The sequence below is a fragment of the Triticum urartu genome, chromosome 4A (genome assembly GCF_056163025.1).
Source record: "Triticum urartu cultivar PI428250 chromosome 4A, HENAU_Tu73, whole genome shotgun sequence".
In the NCBI taxonomy this organism is placed as follows: domain Eukaryota; kingdom Viridiplantae; phylum Streptophyta; class Magnoliopsida; order Poales; family Poaceae; genus Triticum; species Triticum urartu.
Window position 1 is genome coordinate 172,477,995 of NC_141876.1, and position 8,494 is coordinate 172,486,488.

An 8,494-nucleotide genomic window follows, 5' to 3' on the forward strand; every position below is an offset into this window, starting at 1 on the left:
TTTTCTGTCATGCAAGAAAAATAGTTGACAACATTGCAAATATTCATTGAGTATTTGTCATGGAGAAACCAACATTTTATAAAGTGATTAAATGCTTTACCTGGTTAAACAATGCCCAAAACAACATCTAAAATCCTTTTCTAATTTATGAAAATTCCAAACTAATTCCAATCACTCCCAAACTTTTTGTGGCAGTGAGGTATATTGCATTTTGATTTTTGAGACCAGCCACACATTCTTAAAAAATGATTTATTGCTAAAAGAAATTTCAAAATATAAGAAAAAAAGGAAAATGGCCTAACTAGTACTGTGCTAGTGGGCTCTAGTGCTATAGTACATTGGACCCAGCCCAATGGGAGAAATTATCCCCTTCCTGCGTACACAGGAAACAGAGACTATGGCGTGGCGGCCATCCACGCCGCCGAGGCTGCCGATGTCGCCGTGTCGACCATCCGGTGCACCCAAGACGTCCTACAAGACCACCCCGTCGCCTTAGACAAACCCTAACCGCCACTTCTTCCTCCCTCGCGCCGTTGCACGCTCCCCCGCACAGAACCGAAGCTATCGTCGCCGCGCCATCGTCACCGTCGCGGCCACCGTCGTCGCCTTCGCGTGGGAGGACATCCAGGAGATCCGCGGCGGCCGGCTTCGTCCGTCCCGGGCATCAGGTGAAGCCGGCGCGGCTTGTACGCTCGGCATCGCCGTCTTCTTCATCACGTACGGCGGCCATCATCGATTCCCACCGTTCCCGTCCACATCCGGCCTCCCCGAGCTCGTCATCCGCACCACGGTGAGCTCCTCCTCCATCCTCCCTCCTTGTACACTCGATCCGCGCCGTAGGTCTCGTCCACGAGTTCGCCTTGGTCGTGTACGCGTGCGCGCACCCGTATGCTGCTGCCGTCCATGGCCCCATGCCCGCCTGCTGCCGCTGGCGCCCTCTACGCCGCCGCCACCCCCCCCCCCCCCCCCCCCCAGCTTTTGCCGGGGCGTGTTCTGAGCTTCTGCTCCGCGTGGCACTTCTGCTGCCTTGGCGCTGCTACTCTGCTTACTGCCCGATGTGTGCTGCTGTTTGGTTGTCACCGCCGCTCGCCCCTACTCCACGCTGCTTCGGCCTGCTGTCGCTGCCAAGCTCCTGCTGCTTTACTGCTGCCTGCTACTGCGCTCGTCGCAGCTGCTGCTGGCCGGCCGTGCCATGGCCATGGCTCGGCCATGGTTACGTGCGTGAGCGTGTGCATGCAAGTGCCCAACTCGGCCACTGCTAGATGGGCTGGCCGGTTAGTTTAGATTAATTAGGATTAGATTAGATTGGATAGGTTAGTTACTAACCTTTGGCAAGTGGGACCTCCTCCTTTAATTAACCAGTTTATTTAGCCCTAGTTTATCCCAAGACAATGACACGCGGGACCCATGCACTATTCACTGCTTGACCCACTCAATAGATTGCTCTGTTGTTGACTTTGACTTGGCCCCACATGTCTTTGACTGTGGCTGGCACTCCACAAGGAAAAAAGAGAGAGTATTTTACTGTTTTATTTTCGAATTTAATTTAATATTCAGAATTTTTAGAATAATGGTTTAATCTTTGAAAATTCATAGAAAATAAACCGTAACTCGAAAATGTTTTCTACATGAAAGTTGCTCAGAACGACGAGACGAATCCGAATACGCAGCCCGTTCGTCCGCCACACATCCCTAGCATAGCAAACACGCAACTTTCCCCTTCGATTCATCTGTCCGAAAATGCGGAACACCGGGGATATTTTTTCCCGGATGTTTCTCCCCTTCACCAGTATCGCCTAGTACTGCGTTAGGTCACCCCTGGCACCACGTTTTGCCTTGTTATAATTTTGTGATGCATTGTTTGCTCTGTATTTACTGTTTCTTCCCCCTCTTCTCCCCGGTAGATCCCGAGACCGATGCTGCTCCTGTGATCGACTATGTCGTGACGACCCCTCCTTGCCAGAGCAACCAGGCAAGCCCCCCCTTTGATCATTCCGATATCGCCCATTCCATTCTCTCATGCTTGCATTAGATTCTGCTACTGTAATTGCTTACTCCTATTCTGATGCATAGCCTGCTTTTGTATCTATTGTTGTACCTTACCTGCTTATCCTAAACTGCTTAATATAGGTTGGCTAGTGATCCATCAGTGACCCCCACCTTGTCCCAGTTGCCTCGCTTTATGTTCGATGACTTGATCAACGTGATCGACGTCCAGGCCCCGACACCGCACATTCCCCCCTAGTTTTACGACTCTGCAGAGTTACCATCGAGTGCCGAGGGTGGAACCTCTTACATCACTCCTGATGAGATCTCTGTAGTGTAGCTATACGGTCGAGGTCATCGAGGGTGATTTCCTCCTTAACCACTTCTGTTACGGCTCTGTCGTGCAACCCGTCAAATGTGAACCTCGAGGGTGGATCCTCTTACGTTCACCTTGATGATAACATCAAGTGGAATTCATCGAGGGTGATTCCTCGGGTTTCCCCTTGATGTTTGGACACTCGGATACTTGGACTTTACCCCTGTTACTTGGAAAGACGGGTCGACCCTGAGGGGTACCCGCGCGAGCTTAATTGCGAGTGATGTGGAGACGGGTTGACCTAGAGGGTGCCCGTGAGATAATTACGAGGCGTGGTCGGGCATTCTTAGCCCTTGCCGCAAGTACTCGAGACGGGGTGACGGGGTCACATCGATCATGAGTCTCTGCTTGTTACCGCGCATTCCTAATCCATTGTGATTTGGATATTTGATCCGAGGGGCCTCTGGCCTGATAGCACTAACCATCACGTGGGCATAGTATGGGCGTTCTGCGTCGTATGCATCAGCCGAAGCTTAATAGACGTCAGCGACTGAGCGACGAGTGCCGGGTTGGACTGGTAAGCTCCTGCCTTTTTAGGGAGGTAGCTAGGTCTGCTCACCGGCCGCCCTCGCAACGTACAGGAGTTCCCGGGGAGATGGCCCATGAACCCTGGGGGCATAGGTTTAGTCCGGCGTGCTGACCTCTCTATAAAGTCTAGGTCGGGTTGCGGCGTATTGTTTGGCTGAGGCCGGGCATGACCCAGGAAAGTGTGTCCGGCCAAAGTTAATCGAGCGTGGTGGGTAAGTTGGTGCACCCCTACAGGGAAGAAAACATCTATCGATAGCCCGTCCTACGGTAACGGACACTTGGAGTTGTATCCCGATCGATACAACTATAACTGGATACTTGTGATGAGAAATGAATGGATGGTGATGAGAAATGGATTGTGATGAGAAACGGGTGATGATGAGAATTGGATTGTGATGATAACTGGATAGTATGGCTATGGGATTGCTTTCTCGCAGGGTGTCGAGAAAGGATCTCTGGCCGAGGTTGATAACACCTCTACTACTTTACTTTATGCTACTCTACTCCCTCCTGTTGCTGCAAGATGGTGGTTTCCAGAAGATGCTAGTCTTCGATAGGACTAGGCCTTCTCTCTATTTTGGCATTTCTGCAGCCCAGTCCACATATACAACCTTCCTTTGATAATGTGGCATATGTAGTGTAGATCCTTGCTTGCGAGTACTTTGGATGAGTACTCACGGTTTCTTTGCTCCCCCTTTTCCCCCTTCCTTCTTCTTTCCGGTTGTTGCAACCAGATGGTGGAGCCCAGGATCCAGACGCCACCTTCGACGAAGACTGCTACTACACTGAGGGTGCCTACTACTACGTGGAAGCTGCCGATGACTAGGAGTAGTTAGGAGGCTCCCAGGCAGGAGGCCTTGCCTTTTTCGATCGCAGATGCCTTTGTGCTAGCCTTCTTAAGGCAAACTTGTCTGACTCACGTCTGTACTCGGATATTGTTGCTTTCGCTGACTTTTGTGTTTTCGAGCCCTCGAGGCCCAATGGCTTGTAATATAAAGCTTGTATTATTTTAATTTGTGTCTAGAGTGGTGTTATGATATCTTCCCGCGAGTCTTTGATCTTGATCGTACACATTTACGTGTATGTTTAGTGTACGATTGAATCGAGGGCGTCACAATAGGTGCAGCTACTTTTACTTCTATGGGAGGATGATATTTAAACCACTTCTCCTTGGGGAGATCAACATAAGTAGCAAAAGATTCACAGAAAGAAACTACTATCTCAGAGTCAAGTCCATATTTAGTGCTAAATTTATGAAAAATATCGGTATCCATAAAAGATATAACACAATCAAAACTAGGTGTCATAACTAACTCCTTACCATTGTCAAGGTCCCAATCTTTAGAGTTGCGTTTAATTCTTTCCAATAAATTCCATTTGAATTCAATAGTCTTCATCATAAAAGAGCCAGCACAAGAAGTATCAAGCATGGCGCGATTGTTACCAGAAAGCCGAGCATAAAAATTTTGAATAATCATTTCTCTTGAGAGCTCATGATTGGGGCATGAATATAACATTGATTTAAGCCTCCCCCAAGCTTGAGCGATGCTTTCTCCTTCGCGAGGCCAAAAATTATATATATAATTGTGATCACGATGAACAAGATGCATAGGATAAAACTTCTGATGAAATTCCAATTTCAGTCGTTTGTAATACCAAGACGTCATATCATCACATAGCATATACCATGTCGATGCATCTCCACTCAAAGATAAGGGAAACCTTCTTCTTAACAACATCTCCGAGTACACCTGCAAGCTTAAATAATCCGCAAATTTGATCCACATATATCAGATGTTCATCAGGATGTGTTGTTCCATCTCCTAGAAAAGGATTAGCTAGAAAAGGATTAGCAAGCATTTTCATTTTCATATTCATTTTCATTAGGTTCCGTAGGTTGAGGAGCAACTCTTTGCTCTACTGGTCGGGGTGAAGATACCCCGAACAAGCCCCTCAAAGGATTACCTTCCATGGTAACAAGTGACAGTAAATTTCAGCACACTATATAAATTTTTCCTTACCAAATTCCACCTACCAAAGGCGCTTCACTCCCCGTCAACGGCGCCAGAAAAGAGTCTTGATGACCCACAAGTATAGGTGATCTATCGTAGTCCTTTAGATAAGTAAGAGTGTCGAACCCAACGAGGAGCAGAAGGAAATGATAAGCGGTTTCCACCAAGGTATTCTCTGCAAGTACTGAAATAAGTGGTAACAGATAGTTTTGTGATAGGATAATTTGTAACGAGCAACAAGTAACAAAACTAAATAAAGTGCAGCAAGGTGGCCCAATCCTTTTGTAGCAAAGGACAAGCCTGGACAAACTCTTATAAGATGTAAAGCGCTCCCGAGGACACATGGGAATATCGTCAAGCTAGTTTTCATCACGTTCATATGATTCGCGTTCGGTACTTTGATAATTTGGTATGTGGGTGGACCGGTGCTTGGGTGCTTCCCTTACTTGGACAAGCATCCCACTTATGATTAACCTCTATTGCAAGCATCCGCAAATACAACAAAACTATTAAGGTAAACCTAACCATAGCATGAAACATATGGATCCAAATTAGCCCCTTATGAAGCAACGCATAAACTAGGGTTTAAGCTTCTGTCACTCTAGCAACTCATCATCTACTTATTACTTCCCAATGCCTTCCTCTAGGCCCAAATAATGGTGAAGTGTCATGTAGTCGACGTTCACATAACACCACTAGAGGAGAGACAACATACATCTCATCAAAATATCGAACGAATACCAAATTCACATGACTACTAATAACAAGACTTCTCCCATGTCCTCAGGAACAAAAGTAACTACTCACAAAGCATAAACATGTTCATAATCAGAGGGGTATTAATATGCATATAGGATCTGAACATATGATCTTCCACCAATTAAACCAACTAGCATCAACTACAAGGAGTAATTAACACTACTAGCAACCTACTAGCACCAATCTCGGACTTGGAGACAAGAATTGGATACAAGAGATGAACTAGGGTTTTGAGATGAGATGGTGCTGATGAAGATGTTGATGGAGATTGCCCTCTCCCGATGATAGGAACGTTGGTGATGACGATGGCGATGATTTCCCCCTCCAGGAGGGAAGTTTCCCCGGCAGAACATCTCCGCCAGAGCCCTAGATTGATTCCGCCAAGGTTCCGCCTCGTGGCGGCGGAGTTTCGTCCGAGAAGATGGCTTATTAATTTTTTTCCATCGAAAGACTCCATATAGCAGAAGATGGCCATCGAAGGGCCACTAGGGGGCCCATGAGGTAGGGGGCGCGCCCAGGGGGTAGGGCGCGCCCCCACCCTCGTGGGCAGGGTGTGGCCCCCTGGTGAGTTTCTTCCGCTGAGTATCTTTTATATATTTGGAAAACATCTTCCATGAAGTTTCAGGACTTTTGGAGCTGTGCAGAATAGGTCTGTAATATTTGCTCCTTTTCCAGCCCAGAATCCCAACTGCCGGCATTCTCCCTCTTTATGTAAACCTTGTAAAATAAGAGAGAATAGGCATAAGTATTGTGACATAATGTGTAATAACAACCCATAATGCAATAAATATTGATATAAAAGCGTGATGCAAAATGGACGTATCACCCAACATTAATTTGTTTGCCCACCATATGCTTTTTGTTTGGGAGAGAAGCTTGTAGTGAAAACTATGGCCCCCGGGTCTACTTTTATCATATATAAAATCCAAAATACCTTCTGTAATTTATTTACCTTTCTTTTATTTTGTGTTTTTTGACTAACTATTCTGTGTTTTATTTTGTGTTTTATTTTTTCTATCTATCACTACGAGATTTGATCCTTGCAAATAACCGATGAGGGGATTGACAACCCCCTTGATCGCGTTCGGTGCAAATATTTGCTCTTTTGTGTGTAGGTGTTGTCAACGAGATTTCGCGTGGTTCTCCTACTGGATTGATAACCGATGAGAGAAATACTTATCTCTATTGTACTGCAACATCCTCTCCTCTTCGAGGAAATCCCAACGCAGCTCACAAGTAGTAGGAAGAATTTTTTGCGCCGGTGCCAGGGAGACATCACCCAAACCTATCAAGTACCTTCGCATAAACTATAATGTACTTGGTCTTACTTTCATTTTCCCTTTGCCTCTCGTTTTCATCTCCCCCACTACTAAAACATTTCTTACAAAAACACAAAAATATTTCTGTTTGCTTGTTTGCTTGCTTGTCGCCGTGTCTCAAGAAAACACCAAATTGTGTGATTTTTCCAATACTAAAAAAATTATTTTATTAGTACTCTAATTGCTCCTCCCACCACTAGTGCGGAGTCGTGTGATATTAATTTTACTTTGCTAAATCATGTTATGTGATACGTCTCCAACGTATCTATAATTTTTTGATTGTTCCATGCTATATGATATTTTGTTTTGGACATTATTGGGCTTTATTATACACTTTTATATTATTTTTGGGACTAACCTATTAACCGGAGGCCTAGCCTAGAATTGTTGTTTTTTGCCTATTTCAGAGTTTCGTAGAAAAAGAATATCAAACAAAGTCCAAACGGAATGAAACCTTCGGGAACGTGATTTTCGGAACGAACGTGATCCAGAGGACTTGGACCCTACGTCAAGACATCAACCAGGAGGCCACGAGGTAGGGGGCGCGCCTACCCCCCCCCCCTGGGCGCGCCCTCGACCCTCGTGGGCCCCCTGTTGATCCACCGACGTACTCCTTCCTCCTATATATACCTACGTACCCCCAAACTACCAGATACGGAGCCAAAACCCTAATTCCACCGCCGTAACTTTATGTATCCACGAGATCGCATCTTGGGGCCTTTTCCGGAGCTCCGCCAGAGGGGGTATCGATCACAGAGGGCTTGTACATCAACACCATAGCCCCTCCGATGAAGTGTGAGTAGTTTACTTCAGACCTACGGGTCCATAGTTATTAGCTAGATGGCTTCTTCTCTCTTTTTGGATCTCAATACAAAGTTCTCCCCCTCTCTTGTGGAGATCTATTCGATGTAATCTTCTTTTGTGGTGTGTTTGTTGAGACCGATGAATTGTGGGTTTATGATCAAGTTTATCTATGAACAATATTTGAATCTTCTCTGAATTCTTTTATGTATGATTGGTTATCTTTGCAAGTCTCTTCGAATTATCAGTTTGGTTTGGCCTACTAGATTGATCTTTCTTGCAATGGGAGAAGTGCTTAGCTTTGGGTTAAATCTTGCGGTGTCCTTTCCCATTGACAGGAGGGGCAGCAAGGCACGTATTGTATTGTTGCCATCGAGGATAACAAGATGGGGTTTATATCATATTGCATGAGTTTATCCCTCTACATCATGTCATCTTGCTTAAAGCATTACTCTGTTCTCTTGAACTTAATACTCTAGATGCATGCTGGATAGTGGTCGATGTGTGGAGTAATAGTAGTAGATGCAGGCAGGATTCGGTCTACTTGTCTCGGACGTGATGCCTATATACATGATCATACCTAGATATTCTCATAACTATGCTCAATTCTGTCAATTTCTCAACAGTAATTTGTTCACCCCCGGGTCTATCTTCCATCATATTAATCTTCCAATACTTAGTTATTTCCTATGCTATTTATTTTACTTGCATCT

General features: G+C 45.6%; 1 long non-coding RNA gene across 1 annotated transcript; it reads left to right on the top strand.

Moving 5' to 3' along the window:
* The first annotated feature begins 391 nt into the window (after positions 1–391).
* Positions 392–3,929, top strand: LOC147975282 (uncharacterized). Its single transcript, XR_015600646.1, has 3 exons — positions 392–790; positions 1,905–1,972; positions 3,625–3,929. It is a non-coding gene; the product is annotated as an uncharacterized LOC147975282 (long non-coding RNA).
* Positions 3,930–8,494: the final 4,565 nt, after the last annotated feature.